At 52.5% G+C, this 21,997-nt stretch overlaps 1 long non-coding RNA gene across 1 annotated transcript; it reads left to right on the top strand.

The window, feature by feature from the left end:
- The first annotated feature begins 12,942 nt into the window (after positions 1 to 12,942).
- Positions 12,943 to 21,782, top strand: LOC140390369 (uncharacterized). The gene is made up of 2 exons (XR_011934622.1): positions 12,943 to 13,577; positions 18,593 to 21,782. It is a non-coding gene; the product is annotated as an uncharacterized lncRNA (long non-coding RNA).
- The last annotated feature ends 215 nt before the right edge of the window (positions 21,783 to 21,997 follow it).

Raw genomic sequence — 21,997 nt, 5'->3', positions numbered from 1 at the left:
AACTGGAGGCCGAGCTGCAGACCGAACTGGAGGCTGAGTTGCAGACGGAACTGGAGGCCGAGCTGCAGACGGAACTGGAGGCCGAGCTGCAGACCGAACTGGAGACCGAGCTGCAGACAGAACTGGAGGCTGAGTTGCAGACGGAACTGGAGGCCGCGCTGCAGACCGAACTGGAGGCCGAGCTGCAGATGGAACTGGAGGCCGAGCTGCAGACGGTACTGGAGGCCGAGCTGCAGACGGTACTGGAGGCCGAGCTGCAGACCGAACCGGAGGCTGAGTTGCAGACGGAACTGGAGGCCGAGCTGCAGACGGTACTGGAGGCCGAGCTGCAGACCGAACAGGAGGCTGAGTTGCAGACGGAACTGGAGGCCGAGCTGCAGACGGAACTGGAGGCCGAGCTGCAGACAAAACTGGAGGCTGAGCTGCAGACCAAACAGGTGGCTGAGTTGCAGACGGAACTGGAGGCCGAGCTGCAGACCGAACTGGAGGCCGAGCTGCAGACAGAACTGGAGGCCGAGCTGCAGACGGAACTGGAGGCCGAGCTGCAGACGGAACTGGAGGCCGAGCTGCAGACAAAACTGGAGGCCGAGCTGCAGACGGTACTGGAGGCCGAGCTGCAGACGGAACTGGAGGCCGAGCTGCAGACAGAACTGGAGGCTGAGTTGCAGACGGAACTGGAGGCCGCGCTGCAGACCGAACTGGAGGCCGAGCTGCAGATGGAACTGGAGGCCGAGCTGCAGACCGAACTGGAGGCCGAGCTGCAGACGGAACTGGAGGCCGAGCTGCAGACCGAACTGGAGACCGAGCTGCAGACAGAACTGGAGGCTGAGTTGCAGACGGAACTGGAGGCCGAGCTGCAGACCAAACAGGAGGCCGAGCTGCAGATGGAACTGGAGGCCGAGCTGCAGACGGAACTGGAGGCCGAGCTGCAGACGGAACTGGAGGCCGAGCTGCAGACCGAACTGGAGGCTGAGTTGCAGACGGAACTGGAGGCCGAGCTGCAGACGGTACTGGAGGCCGAGCTGCAGACGGAACAGGAGGCCGAGCTGCAGACCGAACTGGAGGCCGAGCTGCAGACAGAACTGGAGGCCGAGCTGCAGACGGAACTGGAGGCCGAGCTGCAGACGGAACTGGAGGCCGAGCTGCGGACCGAACTGGAGGCCGAGCTGCAGACGGAACTGGAGGCCGAGCTGCAGACCGAACTGGAGACCGAGCTGCAGACAGAACTGGAGGCTGAGTTGCAGACGGAACTGGAGGCCGAGCTGCAGACCAAACAGGAGGCCGAGCTGCAGATGGAACTGGAGGCCGAGCTGCAGACGGAACTGGAGGCCGAGCTGCAGACGGAACTGGAGGCCGAGCTGCAGACCGAACTGGAGGCTGAGTTGCAGACGGAACTGGAGGCCGAGCTGCAGACGGTACTGGAGGCCGAGCTGCAGACGGAACAGGAGGCCGAGCTGCAGACCGAACTGGAGGCCGAGCTGCAGACAGAACTGGAGGCCGAGCTGCAGACGGAACTGGAGGCCGAGCTGCAGACGGAACTGGAGGCCGAGCTGCGGAACAAACAGGTGGCTGAGCTGCAGATGGAAATGGAGGCTGAGCTGCAGACCAAACAGGTGGCTGAGTTGCAGATGGAACTGGAGGCCGAGCTGCAGACGGAACTGGAGGCTGAGCTGCAGACGGAACTGGAGGCTGAGCTGCAGACGGAACTGGAGGCCGAGCTGCAGATGGAACTGGAGGCCGAGCTGCAGACAGAACTGGAGGCCGAGCTGCAGACGGAACTGGAGGCCGAGCTGCAGACTGAACTGGAGGCCGAGCTGCAGACGGAACTGGAGGCCGAGCTGCAGACGGAACTGGAGGCTGAGTTGCAGATGGAACTGGAGGCCGAGCTGCAGACTGAACTGGAGGCCGAGCTGCAGACGGAACTGGAGGCCGCGCTGCAGACCGAACTGGAGGCCGAGCTGCAGACTGAACTGGAGGCCGAGCTGCAGACCGAACTGGAGGCCGAGCTGCAGACTGAACTGGAGGCCGAGCTGCAGACGGAACTGGAGGCCGAGCTGCAGACGGAACTGGAGGCTGAGTTGCAGATGGAACTGGAGGCCGAGCTGCAGACCGAACTGGAGGCCGAGCTGCAGACAGAACTGGAGGCCGAGCTGCAGACCAAACTGGAGGCCGAGCTGCAGACGGAACTGGAGGCCGAGCTGCAGGCGGTACTGGAGGCTGAGCTGCAGACCAAACAGGAGGCTGAGTTGCAGACAGAACTGGAGGCTGAGTTGCAGATGGAACTGGAGGCCGCGCTGCAGACCGAACTGGAGGCCGAGCTGCAGACTGAACTGGAGGCCGAGCTGCAGACCAAACAGGAGGCTGAGTTGCAGATGGAAATGGAGGCTGAGCTGCAGACCAAACAGGTGGCTGAGTTGCAGATGGAACTGGAGGCCGAGCTGCAGATGGAACTGGAGGCCGAGCTGCAGACGGAACTGGAGGCCGAGCTGCAGACGGAACTGGAGGCTGAGTTGCAGATGGAACTGGAGGCCGAGCTGCAGACCGAACTGGAGGCCGAGCTGCAGACCGAACTGGAGGCCGAGCTGCAGACCGAACTGGAGGCCGAGCTGCAGACCGAACTGGAGGCCGAGCTGCAGACAGAACGGGAGACCGAGCTGCAGACCGAACTGGAGGCCGAGCTGCAGACGGTACTGGAGGCCGAGCTGCAGACAGAACTGGAGGCTGAGCTGCAGCCGGTACTGGAGGCCGAGCTGCAGACAGAACTGGAGGCCGTGCTGCAGATGGTACTGGAGGCCGAGCTGCAGACGGAACTGGAGGCCGAGCTGCAGACGGAACTGGAGGCCGAGCTGCAGACAGAACTGGAGGCCGCGCTGCAGATGGTACTGGAGGCCGAGCTGCAGACGGAACTGGAGGCCGAGCTGCAGACGGAACTGGAGGCCGAGCTGCAGACGGAACTGGAGGCCGAGCTGCAGACCGAACTGGAGGCCGAGCTGCAGACGGTACTGGAGGCCGAGCTGCAGACAGAACTGGAGGCCGAGCTGCAGACAGAACTGGAGGCCGAGCTGCAGACGGAACTGGAGGCCGAGCTGCAGACCAAACTGGAGGCCGAGCTGCAGAACAAACTGGAGGCCGAGCTGCAGACCAAACAGGTGGCTGAGTTGCAGACCAAACTGGAGCCTGAGCTGCAGACCAAACTGGAGGCCGAGCTGCAGACTGAACTGGAGGCCGAGCTGCAGACTGAACTGGAGGCCGAGCTGCAGACCGAACTGGAGGCCGAGCTGCAGACAGAACTGGAGCCTGAGCTGCAGACGGAACTGGAGGCCGAGCTGCAGACCAAACAGGTGGCTGAGCTGCAGACAGAACTGGAGGCCGCGCTGCAGACGGTACTGGAGGCCGAACTGCAGACGGAACTGGAGGCCGAGCTGCAGACCGAACTGGAGGCCGAGCTGCAGACCGAACTGGAGGCCGAGCTGCAGACAGAACTGGAGCCTGAGCTGCAGACGGAACTGGAGGCCGAGCTGCAGACCAAACAGGTGGCTGAGCTGCAGACAGAACTGGAGGCCGAGCTGCAGACAGAACGGGAGACCGAGCTGCAGACCGAACTGGAGGCCGAGCTGCAGACGGAACTGGAGGCCGAGCTGCAGACGGAACTGGAGGCCGAGCTGCAGACGGTACTGGAGGCCGAGCTGCAGACGGAACTGGAGGCCGAGCTGCAGACGGAACTGGAGGCCGAGCTGCAGACGGAACTGGAGGCCGAGCTGTAGACGGAACTGGAGGCCGAGCTGCAGACGGAACTGGAGGCCGAGCTGCAGACGAAACTGGAGGCCGAGCTGCAGACGGTACTGGAGGCCGAGCTGCAGATGGAACTGGAGGCCGAGCTGCAGACAGAACTGGAGCCTGAGCTGCAGACGGTACTGGAGGCCGAGCTGCAGACTGAACTGGAGGCCGAACTGCAGACGGAACTGGAGGCCGAGCTGCAGACTGAACTGGAGGCCGCGCTGCAGACGGAACTGGAGGCCGAGCTGCAGACTGAACTGGAGGCCGAGCTGCAGACAGAACTGGAGGCCGAGCTGCAGACAGAACTGGAGGCCGAGCTGCAGACAGAACTGGAGGCCGAGCTGCAGACAGAACTGGAGGCCGAGCTGCAGACGAAACTGGAGGCCGAGCTGCAGACGAAACTGGAGGCCGAGCTGCAGACCGAACTGGAGGCCGAGCTGCAGACCGAACTGGAGGCCGAGCTGCAGACCGAACTGGAGGCCGAGCTGCAGACCGAACTGGAGGCCGAGCTGCAGACGGTACTGGAGACCGAGCTGCAGACAGAACTGGAGGCCGCGCTGCAGACGGTACTGGAGGCCGAACTGCAGACGGAACTGGAGGCCGAGCTGCAGACCGAACTGGAGGCCGAGCTGCAGACCGAACTGGAGGCCGAGCTGCAGACAGAACTGGAGCCTGAGCTGCAGACGGAACTGGAGGCCGAGCTGCAGACCAAACAGGTGGCTGAGCTGCAGACAGAACTGGAGGCCGAGCTGCAGACAGAACGGGAGACCGAGCTGCAGACCGAACTGGAGGCCGAGCTGCAGACGGAACTGGAGGCCGAGCTGCAGACGGAACTGGAGGCCGAGCTGCAGACGGTACTGGAGGCCGAGCTGCAGACGGAACTGGAGGCCGAGCTGCAGACGGAACTGGAGGCCGAGCTGCAGACCGAACTGGAGGCCGAGCTGCAGACGGAACTGGAGGCCGAGCTGCAGACGGAACTGGAGGCCGAGCTGCAGACGAAACTGGACGCGGAGCTGCAGACGGTACTGGAGGCCGAGCTGCAGATGGAACTGGAGGCCGAGCTGCAGACAGAACTGGAGCCTGAGCTGCAGACGGTACTGGAGGCCGAGCTGCAGACTGAACTGGAGGCCGAACTGCAGACGGAACTGGAGGCCGAGCTGCAGACTGAACTGGAGGCCGAGCTGCAGACGGAACTGGAGGCCGAGCTGCAGACAGAACTGGAGGCCGAGCTGCAGACAGAACTGGAGGCCGAGCTGCAGACCGAACTGGAGGCCGAGCTGCAGACCGAACTGGAGGCCGAGCTGCAGACAGAACTGGAGGCCGAGCTGCAGACAGAACTGGAGGCCGAGCTGCAGACTAATAAAGGAATCTTTCCAAATAAGAAAACAATTTAAATACATTTCTTATGAATTGTTGCTTGATGAATCAGAGCTAATACAAATGGAGGAACTTTCAGAGGTAATAAAAAGGGAGGAACTCTGAACAACCAACATCAATAGGGAGATGGTACTCAACAAACTCTTGGGATTGAGGGCAGATCAGTCCTCCGGGCCTGACGGACTACATCCTAGGATATTAAATGAAGGGGCAGCAGAGATAGTGGATCCATTGGTTATAATATTCTAAAATTCCCTGGACATGGGAAAGGTTCCAGTGGATTGGAAAAATGCTAATGTAACACCTTTATTCAAAAAGGGAGGCAGAATGTGGGAAATTACAGACCAGTTTGTTTAACATCTGTTGTTGGGAAATTGTTAGAATCAATTATCAAGGAAGTAATATCAGGATATTTGGAAAGCCAAAGTGCTCTTCAACAGAGTCAGCATGGCTTTGCGAAGGGCAAATCATGTTTGACTAATTTGCTAGTGTTCTTCGAAGATGTCACAAGCAAAGTGGATAATGGGAATCCTGTAGATGTACTATATCGGGACTTCCGGAAGGCATTTGATAAGGTCACCGCACAGAAGGTTAATTCACAAGGTGAGATCACATGGGGTTGGGATAATTTATTAGCTTGGATGGAAGGCTAGCTGACAGGCAGGAGGCAGAGTCGGGAGAAATGGGTCTTTCGCTGGATGGCAAGATGTAACTCGTGGGGTGCCACAGGATTCGGTCCTTGGGCCCCAGCTATTTACAAGCTAAATAAATGTCTTGGACACAGGGATAGAAGGATCTATAGCCAGATTTGCAGACGACACAAAAATAGGTGGAACAGTAAGCTGCAGTGAGGAAATAGGAACCTTACAACAGGATATAGATAGGTTAGGAGAGTGGGTCAAAATGTGGCACATGGAGTTTAACGTGGATAAGTGTCAGGTCATGCATTTTGGTTGGAAAAATGAGAAGGCAACTTATTATCTAAATGGGGAGGGTATTTGGGGTGCTCCGAGGGGTCTGGGTGTCCCCATGCACAAGTCACAGAAAACTAGCCTGCAGGTGCAGCAGATAATAAAGGAAGCAAATGGAATTTTGGCATTTATAGCTAAAAGAATTGAGTATAAAGGTAAGGAAGTGTTGTTGCAACTATACAAAGCAGTGGTGAGACCACATCTGGAGTATTGTGCACAGTTTAGGCCCTCTTATTTGAGGAAAGATGTAGTGGCATTGGAGGGAGTTCAGAGGAGGCTCGCTGGGTTGATTCCAGAGAGGAGGGATTTGTCGTATGAGGAGAGAGGGCAGCACGGTAGCCTTGTGTATAGCACAATTGCTTCACAGCTCCAGGGTCCCAGGTTCAATTCCGGCTTGGGTCACTGTCTGTGCGGAGTCTGCACATCCTCCCAGTGTGTGCGTGGGTTTCCTCCGGGTGCTCCGGTTTCCTCCCACAGTCCAAAGATGTGCAGGTTAGGTGGAGGCCATGCTAAATTGCCCTTAGTGTCCAAAATTGCCTTTAGTGTTGGGTGGGGTTACAGGGTTATGGGGATAGGGTGGAGGTGTGGGGTTGGGTAGGGTGTTCTTTCCAAGAGCCGGTGCAGACTCGATGGGCCAAATGGCCTCCTTCTGCACTGTAAATTCTATAATTCTATAAGATGCACAGTTTAGGCCTATACACTGCAGAGTTTAAAAGAATGAGGGGGGATCAAATTGGGGTATACAAGATGATAAACAGTATGGGTAAAGTAGACGTGGAGTGGATGTTTCCTGTTGTGAGGCAGTGTAAAAGAGAAGTCGTAGACTTAGGATAAGAGGTAAGCAGATTTAAAACAGAGTTGAGGAGAAAATACACTCAAAGGGTTGTGAATCTGTGGAATTTGCTACCCCAGTGTGCGCTGGATACAGTGACAGTGAGGAAATTTAAGGAGGAGTTAGACAGATTTTTAATTGACAATGGGTTGGAGGGTTATGGGGAACGGGCAGGACGGTGGAGTTAAGACCAGGATGAGATAACACTAATAATAATAAGCTTTATTAGTGTCACAAGTAGGCTTACATTAACACTGCAATGAAGTTACTGTGAAAAGCCCCTAGTTGCCACATTCCGGCGCCTGTTCGGGTACACTGAGGGAGAATTTAGAATGTCCAATTCACCTAACAGCACATCTTTCGGGACTTGTGGGAGGAAACCGGAGCACCCAGAGGAAACTCACACAGACACGGGGAGAACGGGCAGACTCTGCACAGACAGTGGCCCAAGCTGGGAATCGAACCTGAGACCCTGGAGCTGTGAAGCAACAGTGCTAGCCCCTGTGCCACCGTGCCCCCCGCCCCCCATTATGAACTTATGAATCAATACAGAGTTCACCTGACCAAGGCATGGGGGGGAAGGGGGGTGGGGGGGGGGAGACTGATTGGGGCAGATACCGGGGAGATGTTTCCACTTGTGAGGGAGGCTGGAACAAGGGGGCATAGTTTACGGCAGAGGTGATTCTCTCAGTGGGGAAACGTCTCTGGAATTTGCTTCCCCAGTGGGCAGTGGAGGCTGGGACATTGAATTTATTCAAGACCGAATCAGACAGATGGTTGATAGACAAGGGAGTCAAAGGGGAGACAGGGAAGTGGAGCGGAGACCATAGCAGGGTCAGCCATCACATTATTGAGTGGCAGAGAAGGCTTCGAGGGCTGAATGGCCTGCTCCTGGTCCTGAGCCCTCTGCTAGTGGCTGAGCCGTGAGTGGCTGAGCCAAGACTGGCCCCTGATCAATATCTGATTGGGCAGGGCCTCTATTGGCAATGGTTGCCTGAGGACTTAATTATCAAAAAAAACTTGCCTTTTTTTTCATGAGCATTGGACGCCTCAAAGCGATTTTCATCCAATCAACTACCTCCTTGAAATGTAGGCACGGTCATCGGAAAAGCGGCAGCCAGTCGTGCACAGTAAGATCCCGCAAACAGCAATGTCATCATGACCACCTAACCTGGTTTTGTGGTGCAGGTTTGCGGGATAAATATTGGTCAGGACACTGGGAATGACTCCCCATCCTCGTCTTCGAAATGCTGCCACGGAATCTTCGACACCCACATGAGATGGCGGACAGGACTTCAGCTTAGTGTCCTATCTAAAAGACAGTGCCTCTGGCAGTGTGGCACCCCCTCAGTCCTGCACTGGAGCGTTAGCCTTGGATTTGGGGTTGAAGCCCTGGTGTGGGGGTCAACTCATCCATTCGGTGCCCTGATTGAGCCGTGTTGACATAACAATGCTAAATGACAACAAAGCCAGAAGGGACAGGAGGATAATTATTTTTTACAGAAAGAGTCGTCAGAAATGCAATATGTGAAATGATGTTGGAAGCAGATTCAATCTTAACTTACAAAAGTGAATTGAATATAACCTTCCGGCCATCATAAGGTCCGAAGTGGGGATGTTTGCGGATGACTGCACAATGTTCAGCGCCATTCGTGACTTTTCAGATAATGAAGCAGTCCAAATGCAGCAAGACCTGGACAATATCCAGGTTTGGGCTGACAAGTGGCAAGTTACAACCGTGCCACAAAAGTGCAAGGCAATGACCATCACCAACAAGAGGGAATCTATTCATTGGTCCTTGATGATCAATGGCATTACATTCGCTGAATCCCCCACAATCAACATCCTGGAGGTTATTGTTGACCAAAAATTAAACTGGGCTAGCCATATAAATACTGTTGCTACAAGAGCAGGTTAAAACAGCACGGTGGTGCAGTGGTTAGCACTGCTGCCTTACAGCGCCAGGGACATGGGTTCAATTCTGGCCTTGGGTGACTGTATGGAGTTTGCACGTTCTCCCGTGGGTTTCCTCCTGGTGCTCCATTTTCCCCCCACAGTCCAAAGATATACAGGTTAGGTGGATTAGCCATGGTCAATTGTCTGCGAGTGTCCAAAGGTTAGGTTAGGGGTTACGGCTATAGAGCAGGTGAATGGTCCTCGGCAGGGTGCTCTTTTGGAGGGTCATTGCAGACTTGATGGGCTGAATGGCCTCCTTCTGCACTGTAGAAATTCTATGATTAAAGGGATTCTGTGAAAGGCTAGGGGCGGGATCCTCCATCCTGCCGAATCCATTTTCTGGTGCGGCACAGCCCTGCTGACAGAGGGATGCCCTGTCTGGCAGTCGGCCAATGGGGTTTCCTATTGTGGGCACCCCCACGCTGTTGGGAAATCCGCGGGTGTGAATGTGCTGCCAGCAAAACAGAGGATCCCGCCAATGGAGAATTCAGCTCTAGGAATCTTGTGGTAAATAGCTCACCTGCTGACTCCCCAAAGCCTGTCCACCATCTACAAGGCACAAGTCAGGAGTGTAATGGAATACTCTCCACTTGGCTGGATGAGTGCAGCTCCAACAACACTCCAGAAGCTTAACACCATCCAGGACAAAGCTTCCTGCTTGATTGACACCCCTTCCACAAACATTCACTCCCTTCACCACTGACACGCACAGTAGCAACCATGTGTACCATCAACAGGATGCCCTGCAGGAAAACACCAAGGCGCCTTTCAAACCCACGGCCACTACGAGCAGCAGATACCTGGGAACCCCACCTCCTGGAGGTTCCCCTCCAAGTCACTCACCATCCTGACTTGGATATCGCCGTTCCTTCACTGTGGCTGGGCCAACATCCTGGAGCTCCCTCCCTAACAGCACAGTGAGTGTACCTACCCCTCAGGGACTGCAGCGGTTCAAGAAGGAAGCTCACCACCACCTTCGAAAGGGCAAATGGGATGGGCAATATAGAGTCGCCCACGTCCCGTAAATGAATTTTTAAACTTTCGAACAGGAAAACATGCAGAGATACCAGGAAAGAGTATAAGTGCTGGAATAATTGGTTATCTCTCTGCAAGACTTGACACAGGCAGAATGGGCCGAATGGCCTTTTATTTGTGCCGAATGAACTCATTCAATGTTACACCTGATGCACTATCAATTACCGCAAAGACGGGAGTCGTGGAATAACCGAGGCTTTATTGAGCAAAGATGTGGTGCCTCCTGTAGCTGGAACCAGAATGGCTGCAGCACCGGCGCGCACACACATTTATACGCCGCCTACTGGGCGGAGCCAGCAGGCAGGGAGTTACCCATGTACCTCTAGTATATGTGTCTTACCGTAATACATATAATAGCTAGTGGTGACTACCAGAACACCACAGTGAAGAAAACAGAAAAATGTGGCTTTCAGGAACCTGCGTCTCTTCCAATTTTACCCATCGGATTTCAGCCCTATGAGTGACAGATAGAGAACAGAGAGGGAGAGAGAGAATGAGAAAAAGAGTGAGAGAGAGTGGGGGAAAGGTTGAGGTGCTCAACAGGGCAATAAAAAAGGAGAGAATTAGAAACGGACAGACCAGGCGGAGTGAAGGAAAGGTTGTGTGAATGAGGATGGGCGGCATGGTAGGACAGAGGTTAATAATTATAATAATCTTTATCGTCACAAGTAGGCTCACATTGACACTGCAGTGAAGTTACTGTGAAAAGCCCCTAGTCGCCACATTCTGGCGCCTGTTCAGGTACACTGAGGGAGAATTCAGAATGTCCAATTCACTTAACGGCACATATTTTGGGACTTGTGGAAGGAAACCGGAGCTCCCGGAGGAAACCCACGCAGACACGGGGACAATGTGCAGACTTCGCTCAGACAGTGACCCAAGCCGGGAATCGAACCTGCGACCCTGGTGCTGTGAAGCAGCAGTGCTAACCACTGTGCTACCGTGCCGCACTGTTGATTCACAGTGGCAGTATCCCAGCTTCGATTTCCGGAGAGAATGGGGTCAATAGGGTTGGTGAGGTACAGGTGCTGATAACTATGAGGGAATATGATGTTGTACAAAATATTGTGCAACGATAAACCAGTAACTACAGATCATTCAGTTTAACCTTGGTAATGGGTAAGGTTTTAGAAATAAATGTAATCCAGAATAGAGTTAGCAATCACTTGGGCAAATGTGAGGAAATCCAGCAGGGATTTGTTAAAGGCAAATGGTATTTAACTGACTTGCGTCTTTGATGAAGGAATAGAGAGGGTTGATATGGGTAGAATGCTTGTTGTGGTGTACAAAGAATCCAAAGGGAGGTTAATAAAGTGCCATATAACTGGCTTGTCAGCAAAGGGACAGTGACAGCCTGGTTACGAAGTTACGTCACAGGAACTAAAGAGTCATGGTGAACAGAGACATAAGATTGGAGAAAGCTAGTGATCTTCCCCAGGGATCAGTAAGAGGACCCCTGATATTCCTGACCTAGGTTGATGATTTGACTGTCCAGGATCCAATTCAAAATTGGAGCTTGACACAGAAGCTGGGAGCTGGGATGTGAATCGTGAGGATAGTGACAGACTTTTGAGATATCGACAGGTTAGTGGACAAGTGACAGATGAAATTTGTTGCAGAGATGTGTCAGGCAGTACATTCTTGTGGGAGGAATATTAAATAAGGGCACCTCAACGTGTGCAGGAGCTGAGAGGTGAGGGGGAGAGGCACAAGTCATTGTAGGTGACAGCGTACTGTGTAAAACACTGGCTCAGTTTTAACTGGGGAGCAATTTAGGAAGGGCGTGAAGCTATGAGACAGGACGCGGGAAAGATTGACAGGAATGGTTCCAGGGATAAAGGACTGTAGTTATGTGGAGACATTGTGGTAAACCACGGTATTGCATTGTATGCCATTGTGTTGTATCGTGCATGCCTGGGCTTGTCCAGGTTGGCTCCGCCTGTGGCTCCTCCCTCGGGTTTATGTATAAAGGTGGCAAGTCTCCGCCTCCGACCCAGTTCGGGTCCAGAGGAAGGAGGCTTGCTGTTTAGTGCATTAAAGCCTCAGTTTGATCTTCCAGTGCAAAGAGCTGTCCTCGACCGAGTGTTGCAGACTGGCACATTCCAAGGTCCAGGACTACGTACTGAGGGTCGCACTCAAGCTTGGGGCAGCTGCCGCCAAGGCGCAATGGGGAAAGACCACTGTGTAAGGTCTTACCAGCAAATGTACACCGAGGGGCGGGTAACAGTGTAAACCCCCCCTCGGTCTGGGCCATTAACACTTCAATATATAAAAGAAACATGACGGTGTAAATATTTAAGAAGGAATTGTAACGTAAAGAGCGATATGTGTGTAATGTTATCAAAATTGAATGGAAGAAAGTCAAGGGAACGTGTAACTCTGATGGAAATGTACAGTCAAGACAATTCGAAATGTTCTGTAATGTTTATGATAGATTTTATGAATAAAGTATTTTTTGGGGGGGAAAAATTAAAGCCTCAGTTACGTTCATCACTCGTTGTGTGTTTATTGGTGGCACATCAGACATTGGAGAAGCTGTAGTTGTTCTCCTTTGAGAGGTAATGAGGTAATTTGATGCCGGCATTCAAAATCATGAGGGTGTCTCATCCGATTAGATAAATAAACTGTTTGCTTTCTGAGAAGGATGGAGAATGAGAGAACTCTGTGTGAGGATCTTGGTGAAGGTGATGGGGTTTGGGGGGGGGGGGGGGGGAGCTTTTCCACAAACGAGTGGTTAGTGTCTGGAATGCTGTGTCTGAGAGTGTGGGGAGGCTCATTCAGTCATGGATTTAAATCGGGAATCGGATCATTGTCTGAAGGGGGAATCCATGTCCTGGGCTGTGGGAGAAAGTGGGTGGCGCTGGGGTGTGGGTGAACTCGGTTGATTGACTCTTGCAGATAGCCGAATGGCTACTTTTACGATAATCATTCTCCCATTAGTTCCAACCCTGAAGCCAGGAGGAAGGTCGCGGCAAAACTGGCTTCACAGCGTTAAGTTTTGGCTTGTTGGAAAGGGGGAGGGGGGAGTGCCTTGAAACTGTTTCCTGGCGAAATCGAACTTCTTCCGGTAGAATAGCTCTCCAGCGGATTCTCCAGTGGGTCCCGGAGAGCGGAGACTCCGGCGGTGAGTGAAGAGTTTGAGGACTTGGAGTGAAAACCAACAGCCAACATCATGGGCGGATTGTTCAGCGCGATCAGCAACTTTTTTACTGCAGATCAGAGACCAGTTCTTATGCTCAAAGGGACCAGAGATATTGACGAGAGACAGTTTTTCCAACTCTTCTTCTCTGGGATGGACCAGATCCCGGGATACCGGGGAATCCTCCAGCGCTGGGAGAGGGAGGTTCGGAGAGTGCAGGATACTCACTCTGGGCAATATAATATGTGGAAAGTGTGGAATGACCGCACTGGGTATGTGAAGACCTTACAGAGGGTGCAAGAGTTTGTCTCGAACGGAAAGTTCAGGTACAAACTCAGTCAGTTATTAAAGTTGGCGAATGAGGTGGTAGCCCGGAGGCAGAGGCAGTACGACGCTGCCGTGAGAAACCACCACGATGATCCTGAACACAAAGCCGTACTGGAGCAGTGGCGAGCTGTGAGGAACACTCTGCAAAATCGACTTTAAAAAGGTGAAGGGCAACTTTCTCAAGCTCAGAGCTTGGGCTCCATTGCCTGATGTTTCCATGGAGCCGGTGGACATTGTAACAAATTAAATTGGTGAACCCAGATCAGTTTCCTCACATCTGTGGAGAGAGAGGGGAGCAAACGTTTGGAATCTGGGTGACTCTTTGTCAAAGCTGGAGAGAACTGGAAAGAGGGTCTGATTTATACTGTTGTGCAGGGGGGGGGGGGGGGGGTTGTGGAGCGTGGCCAATTCACTTACCCTTTTGGGGCTGTGGGGGTGAGACCCACGCAGACGCGGGGAGGATTTGCAAATTATGGAAATTTTTAATTGCACATTTTTCAAATTCCTGATAATTTGGGTTATCTGTGCAAAGTCTTCTGTTCTCATTGTAGAAAATGGTGAGATTTGGTTTAGTAATCTGGGATTATTTTCTTAAATTCCCTCCATTGGTCTGCTATTCTGTTTATTTAAAAAAAGGGTGTAAGGTTGTTTTTGTAGGATGATTTCTAGAATTATGATACCTGGAACTTAAGATTCCTTCAACCTACTTGATTTTTAAGGGGTGTGAATCATTTATTCGGAATTTATGGAATCTTGTTTTTCAGGAATAACCTGCTTGGAATGGTTTAGTTATATTTCCTGTGATTGGTGCTGTGTAACATGGTTTAACATTGTCACAAATAAGCATCAATCAGAAACGATCAGTGAATTGTAGATTGTTGGGTCAACAGCTCTCTTTCCTCAACAGGCAGGGTCATGGGCTGCGGGATTCTCCTTCGGAGGGACTTTGCCCCACCGGCAGCCCATGGGCGCGATTCTCCAAAATGGAGACTAAGTGTTTGCGCCGTCGTGAACACGGTCACGTTTCACGACGGCGTGAAACGGGCGCAGGGACAACCGATTCTGGCCCCCACAGGGGGGTGGCACGGCGCTGGAGCCGTTCACGCCGCTCCAGCCTCGCTTCCCGGCGCCAAATGGACTTCTTCAGCGCGCCGGCCCCAACGCAGCATGGCATGGGGGTTCAGGGGCCGGCCGCGCAACAAAGTAGGCCGGGGGGGGAGAGGCCGGCCCACCGATCGGTGGGCCCCGGCGCGGGCCAGACCCCATTGGAGGCCCCACCCCAGGGACAGAGCCCCCCCCCCCTCTCCTCCCCTCCACAGGCCGCCCCCCGACCCTTCGCGCAGAGTACCCGCCAGCAGCGACCAGGGTGAATGGCGGCGGCGTGACTGCCGTTTCCGCGCGGCTGCTCGGGCTGGAGAATCGGCGGCCCGTGGACAGATGCCCGCGACGGTCACCGCGCCGGCGCAAATGGCGCCGATTCTCCGCACCTCGGAGAATTGCGCGGGGCGGCGTGGCGCAGTTACGGCGATTCTACCTCCTGGCGCGGGGCTCAGAGAATCGCGCTCCAAGAGTTTCCCGATGGCATGGAGTGGCCCACAATGAGAAATCCTATTGGCCGGCTGCTGGAACGGAGAATCCAGCTGCTGGTGGCGGCGCCACTTCGGAAAACCGGGGCTGGCGGAACGGCGAATCCCGCCCTTTTGTTGCAAATCCGGCAATGCCACCCCACCCGCAGGTTTCATGGCAGCGTGGGGTGGTTTCAATGGGAAATCCCATTGACAAGCCAGTGAACGGCACGATGTCGAGAAACACGCGGCTGGGAAAACCGAAGAATCCAGCCCATTCTGAACTGTTTAATCCCTCTGGGACAGAAAGTGCAATGATATTCAGGTTTTCTACTTGGATCAGATTGTACTCTGATACAATACAGTCAAAGCAACATTACAGATTACATTGAACACTGCACTCACGTGCATCAATTGTAACAATGCAGAATCTGGTCTTTGAGACATCACACTGCACATTTTCCATGAATTTATGGGACTTTACTGAACTCAGTTATGACCAGGTGAACGGGGGTGAGCTGGCTCCCCTCTAGTCAGCCTCCCCACTTGGTCACAACAAAAGTATTTAACATTTTCTTTCACCGTGGATTACTTTTGCAAATCCAAATGTATTTCATTCACGAGCTGTTTGGTGAACAGCAACGAGCCAATCACAAGTTTTCCATGTGTCAAAGAAAGAACAAGTTTATTAGTTGCTAAACACAAGGAGCAAACAACAATAAAAGACACAGGGAGGGATTCTCCAACCCACCGCATCCATTTTCTGGTCCGGTGCGCTCCCCCTGGCAGCAGGATTCTCCGACCCAGCAGACGGTAAATGGGGTTTCCCATTGTAGGCAGCTCCACGCTGCCAGGAAATGCCCGGGCGTGGGTGCACTGCCGGCAAAACGGAGAACCACGACAGGAGAGAATCCAGCCCACAAGGTTTTATACACACACACACACGTGCACACACACACACATATATGTACATCAGAAATAAGGAACGTTAGAGTCCAAATAAAAAGTTAAAGAATATACGGGTATGCCGTTTGCTTATCCTTGAAGCGTAGATTTTATGTGCGTGTTATGGGCCAGGGTTTAGAACACTCCAAAGAATATCATGGAGTTCACCTGATCTGCAACTGTTTATTAATTTTGGCTACAGGGAGCACAAGGGATGCCTTTCAGGTGTTATTCTGTGCCTTAAGCACGCGTGGCGCGTATCACGATGAGGGGGCGGAGCATGGTGGACCGGCATTTATTCTACAAATTTAGTTAACATTTTTATAAACACACACAGTAGACATTTTTATCAACTACAAACATAAATACCCCACACAGCTACAGTACTCTATGTATAACCCTTAATAAATTCCCCCTTTGACTGTTTCAATTTAATAACAACATCCCGTAAACCAAAATGCCCTTTTACCAAAACAGTAGGTAACTGCAATTATTGGTTTTCCTCCTTGGAATGACTCTTTACAATTGAAAATGGAGAGGCAGGCCAAAATACCTTTCTTTCAGATCCTCCAGCAGCCACATGTGAAAATGGAAGCAAAAAACTCAGAGCCACCAAAACAACTCCCTGCTCAAGAACAAAAGTAAAACTCAGAGCCACAGCCCAGCTCCACCCACATAATGACATCACTGAAGCCATGTGATAAGACAAAACATTTCTTATAGGGACACTCCCATGACAGTGCATAAGACGTAAGAGCAGAATCCGACTGTTCAGCCCATCGAGCCTGTTCCACCATTTGATGAGATCATGGCTGATCTAATATAATCTTCAACTCCACTCTCCCGCCTTAACCCTGTAACCCTCGATTCCCTTACTGATTAAAAATCTGTCTATCTCAGCTTGAATATACTTAACGACCCAGCCTCTACAGCTGTCTGTGGTAAAAAAAATACACTACCCTCTGAGGGAAAAACTCCTCATCTCTGTCTTAAATGGCTGACCCTTACTCCGAGATTATACCCTCTGGCCGAACTCTCCCACTGGAGGAAACATCCTCTCAGCATCTCTCCCGTTGAGCCCCCTGAGAATCCTATTTGTCTCAATAAGGTCGCCTCTCATTCTTTCAAACGCCAATGAGTACAGGCCCAATCTACTTAACCTCTCATAAGGAAATCCCTTAATATCTGGGATCAACCTCGTGAACCTTCTCCTGACTGCCTCCAATGCCAGAATCTTTCCTGAGACAAGGAAACCAAAACTGGCCACAGTATTTCAGGTGTGGTCAAACTAGTGCCTTGTTTGGCTTTAGTGGGATTTTTATACACCATTCCCATTGAAATAGAGGCCAACATTCCATTTTCTTTTGCAATTACCTGCTAGCCTTATGTGATTTCATACTATCCTTCACTTCCTTGGGAAAACGTGGTTGCGTTATTCCCTTCCTGGAATCCTCCTTCTCCACTGGGATATATCTTTGTTCTGAGTCATGAACTATTTTCAGGAAAATCTCCCATTGCCACTCAACTGGCTTAGCTGCTAATCTCCTTTTACAGTCTGCCACAGTCAACCCTGCCCTCATCCCATTTTAATGACCCTTATTCAGGTGCAGCACAATTGTTTCTTGTTTTTGAATTTTAAAATAAATCATTTGTCACGACCCAAATTACGGCAAACCCTGGGGCTCCGTCGAGCTACGGAGAATTCCAGCCTATGATATTTACAAAGTAGCAACTTAAGTGTGTGATATCTACAAACCAGTTTTTACAAGTGGTCCGCACCCCCCGCCCACCCCCGTTGGAGGCATGTTCCATTTTTTCCCCTGCTGAGGTTTTTATTCTCTGTTGTTTGGTGTGGGGAGGGGGGCCTTCTTTGGGATCCCTCCCCTCCACCACTCTGCCCTGTCTCTTGTGCGTGCCCTCCCTCACCTCTGGCCTCCAGAAGGGCAGCAGATACCTGGGAACGCCACCAGCCAACTGGACGTTCCCCTCCAGGCCACTCACCATCCTGACTTGGACATATATCACCATTCCTTTATTGTCACTGGGTCAAAGTGCTGGCTCTCCCTCCCTCCCAGCACTGTGGGCTGACCTGCACCACCACCACCTTCTGAAGGGAAGTTTGCTACGGGCAGGAAATGCTGGCTTCGCTGGAGGTGCCGACATCCCAGAAATGAATGTGTGGAAAAAGCCGGGAGGGAATCGTGCTTCGGAGAGCTGCCGGTCAATTTTGTTGGGTTGGCAGCTCCCTGATCCCAGTACAAGACTGGCACTGAAAGCAGTCCTGACAGACTAAGTCCCAGTTTCCAGAACCAGGTAAAGCTGGGGGGGGGGGGGGGGGGGGGGGGTCGCAGGGTGGGGGCCAAGGGGGGGGGGGGGGGGGGGGTGCGGGGGGCAGTCGCAGAGGTCAACATTTTTGTGGAGGGGGTGGCATTGGGTGGGGGTGGGGGGGGGGAGAGGAGCTTGGATGGTTGCCATCCGATGTTGAAAGGAGGCTCCTGACGGAGGTGACCTCCCACCATTCCTGAGTGGGGTCACTCTCCGGACTCCTCACCGCCCCCCCACCCCCTCCCTGTGGGAGTGTAGATCAGGGTGGGTGTTCATTCTAGACCTGTATTAAGGATGGTCTGCAGATTGAGTACTGTAACACATTTTGTTCACCACATTACAGGAAGGATGAGATGGAACTGAAGAGGAGATTTACAGAAGATGTTGCCGGGAACAGAGAATTTCAGTGACCAGGAAGGCTGCGGTTGTTTGTTTTGGCACAGAGGAGGCTGTGGGAGGTTAATTGAGGTGACTAACGTCAGGAGGAGCTCCTCCAGCGAGTGGATATTAAGGACCTAGTTCTATCAGAGCAGACAGTTCAATAACCACGTTTCCAGTAACTGGCAGAGGTTCAGAGGGAAGTATATTTTTCATCCCGAGAGTGGTAGCAGTCTGAAACACACTGCCACAGGGGTGTGGAGGCGCAAACCCTTCACTGCGTTTAAAATGGAAATCTCTGAGATATTCCCTTTAAGCGTTGTCACCTACAGGGTTGAAGAGCTGGAGCTGGGATTAGCCTGCGTCGCTCGGTGTTGACAGAGCACAGGCAGGTTGCTCTGAACCTCTTTCTGTGCCAATGATGTTTTGCTGTTCCTGTGTCTCTGTGTCAGAGCACATGGGGCAGTGAAGAGGAGAGCCTGACAAAAGCTGGTCGAACACGAGTACAGGCAGCAGGTCAGCTTGGATTTAGAGAGAGAGAGGTGAACAGTGTTCAACTGAATGCTTACGCTTTGGAAAGAAACTTGCAAAGACTTTGAGAAAGTTGGAAATTACTTTTCTTCAACTTCTGGAAACATTTATGACCGTTGAAAGAGATAACAAAGTGTACCGGACAGTTTGTAAAAAGCTGAACAAAGTGACCAGTTTTGCACGGTAGCACAGTGGTTAGCGCCGTTGCTTCACGGCTCCAGGGTCCCAGGTTCGATTCCCCGCTGGGTCAACCCCCCCCCCCGTGTCTGCGTGGGTTTCCTCCGGGTGCTCCGGTTTCCTCCCACAGTCTAAAGATGTGCAGGTTAGGTGGATTGGCCATGCTAAATTGCCCTTAGTGTCCAAAAAGGTTAGATGGGGTTACAGTTTTTTTTTTATATAAGAATTTAGAGTACCCAATTATATTTTTTTCCAATTAAGGGGCAATATAGCGTGGCCAATCCACCTAACCTGCACATATTTGGGTTGTGGGGGTGAAACCCACGCAGACACGGAGAGAACGTGCAAACTCCACACGGACAGCGACCCAGGTCCGGGATTCAAACCCGGTTCCTCAGCGCCGTAGGCAGCAGTGCTAACCACTGTGCCACGTGCCGTCCTTGGGTTTACGGGGTTACATGGATCGGGTGGAGGTGTGGGCTTGGGTAGGGTGCTCTTTCCAAGAGCCAGTGCAGACTCAATGGGCCGAATGGCCTCCTCTGCACTGTAAACTCTATGATTCTATGATTTATGAAGGTGTGTAAAGTAACCCAAACGTTTACCAAAAAGTCATGTTCTTCCTGAATGGTGAAGAAGATGAAGAATAGTGAATCGCTCGCCAGGCCAGCATTCAATGCTCATCCCGAATCACCCTTGAGAAGTTGGGGTTGAGCCGCACCCTTGAACCACTGTGGCCCGTGCTTCGATTTACCCGTTTATTTACATTCTGAACTTCAGAGTTGACATTGCTGATGCAGTGAATAGTGAGGAGCTTGCTTGTGACTGGGGTGATCAGGATCAAACGAGGTTGGAATACTCTCCCGGCTATTGGAAATGGGCCAGCCGCAGCATTTGTAAAGATCTCTTATCAGTACTTAAGGGAGTCGAGATCGGAGATTACTTACCTTTTTTATTTATTCTTTTAAGGGATGTGGGTGTCGCTGGCCAGGTGCTGCATTTGCTGCCCATCCCTAGTTGCCCTTCAGAAGGTGGTGGTGAGCTGCCTTCTTGAACCGCTGCAGTCCATAAGGTGTAGATGTACCCCGGGTGCTGTGAGGGAGGGAGCTCCAGGATTTTGACCCAGTGACAGTGAAGGAACCACGATCCGGGATTCTCCGTCGGCTGGATCCTCCATTTCACCAGCAGCACACTCACATCCGTGAGTTTCCCGATGGGGTGGGGTAGCCACAATGGATAACCCCATTGCCCGGCTGAGGGAATGGAAAATCCCACTGTTGGCGGTGGCGCACCGCGCTGCACTAGGTCTTGTAGATGGTGCACACGGCTGACAGTGTTCTTTGGTGGTGGAGTGAGTGAATGCTTAAGCTGAAGGATGGAGTGCCAATCAAGCGGGGCTGCTTTGGCCTGGATGGTGTCGAGCTTCTTCAGTGTTGTTCAAGCTGCACTCATCCAGGCAAGTGGGGAGTATTCCATCGCATTCCTGACTTGTGTGTTGTGGGTGGTGGACAGGCTTTGGGGAGTCAGGAGGTGAGTACCTGTAGCAGGGAGCCACCTTCAATTCTGGCCTTGGGTGACTGTACGGAGTTTGAACTTTTTCCCTGTGTCTGTGTGGATTTCCTCCGGGTGCTACGGTTTCCTCCCGCAGTCCAAAGGTGTGCAGGTTAGGTGGATTGGCCTTGAACAATCAGGGTGGTCATGGGGCTCGGGTGGGGGCGTGGGTGTAGCTAGAGTGCTCTTTCCCAGTGTTGGTGCAAACTCGATAGGCAAATGGCCTCCTTCTGCACCCAAGTTGGTCTTGCACTGCCTCAGTCCCTGTGTCCATAGGGAGGATGCTGCAGACACCTGTAACCAGACACAAAGACAACCAAAGGAGCGGTTTGCATCTGGTACGCCAGCAAAACAAACAATCCCAAGGGCGTTCGGTGGCTCCCAAAGGCTGAACAGGCTCACCAAGCAGCAGCCGCATCTCGAATCAACGCAACTTATGTGCAGCCAGGCCGCTCCCCCCCACCCCTACTGGACATGTCTCTGCCACAGGAGAGATCAGGTCGCAGGATCATGGGGAGGTCAGGACGCAACAGAGGACCAGCTCCCATGCAGATGGATTTCCCCTTCAGCGAGAGGTGAGGGGGGGGTGCAGATTTTGTTTGGAGTTTCACCTCGAGGAAAATATTGCTGCTGTGTTTAGTCAGCTTTATTTATAAATTAATGTTTTTGTTTTAAATTTGATTGTTGCATTTACTCAAATTCCCGGCCGTGTAAAGTAATTCCGCTGACACAAATTATGTTAAAGTTGCAACTGTTTACAAAGTGGGAAAATAGGTGTTTGACCCAAATTGCACTGGAAGTTTTTCACAAAGTACCTCAAAGTCTGCAGGAAGTTCAGTGGTAGCTACCTGGAAAGTATTGCCTGCAGTCTTGGGTGTGAGAATAAAATGTTACTTGTTTCATTTTGTCTGTTGTCTTCTTACGATTGAAAGGGGAGAGATGTTGGCTCTCGCTCATCGCACTCCAAATACCTGAGTTACCAGCTGCTCCCCAGTAACTCCCCCCAAATCACTTTTTAAGTTTGGGGTCTGACGAGGGTGGCACGGTGGTTAGCACTGCTGCCTCACAGCACCAGGTTTGATTCTGGCCTCGGGCGACTGTCTGTGTGGAGTTC

Source organism: Scyliorhinus torazame, chromosome 14 (assembly GCF_047496885.1).
Source record: "Scyliorhinus torazame isolate Kashiwa2021f chromosome 14, sScyTor2.1, whole genome shotgun sequence".
Classification (NCBI taxonomy): Eukaryota; Metazoa; Chordata; class Chondrichthyes; order Carcharhiniformes; family Scyliorhinidae; genus Scyliorhinus; species Scyliorhinus torazame.
Note: the sequence above shows the minus strand (reverse complement) of the source record. Positions and strands in the feature narration are given on the sequence as shown.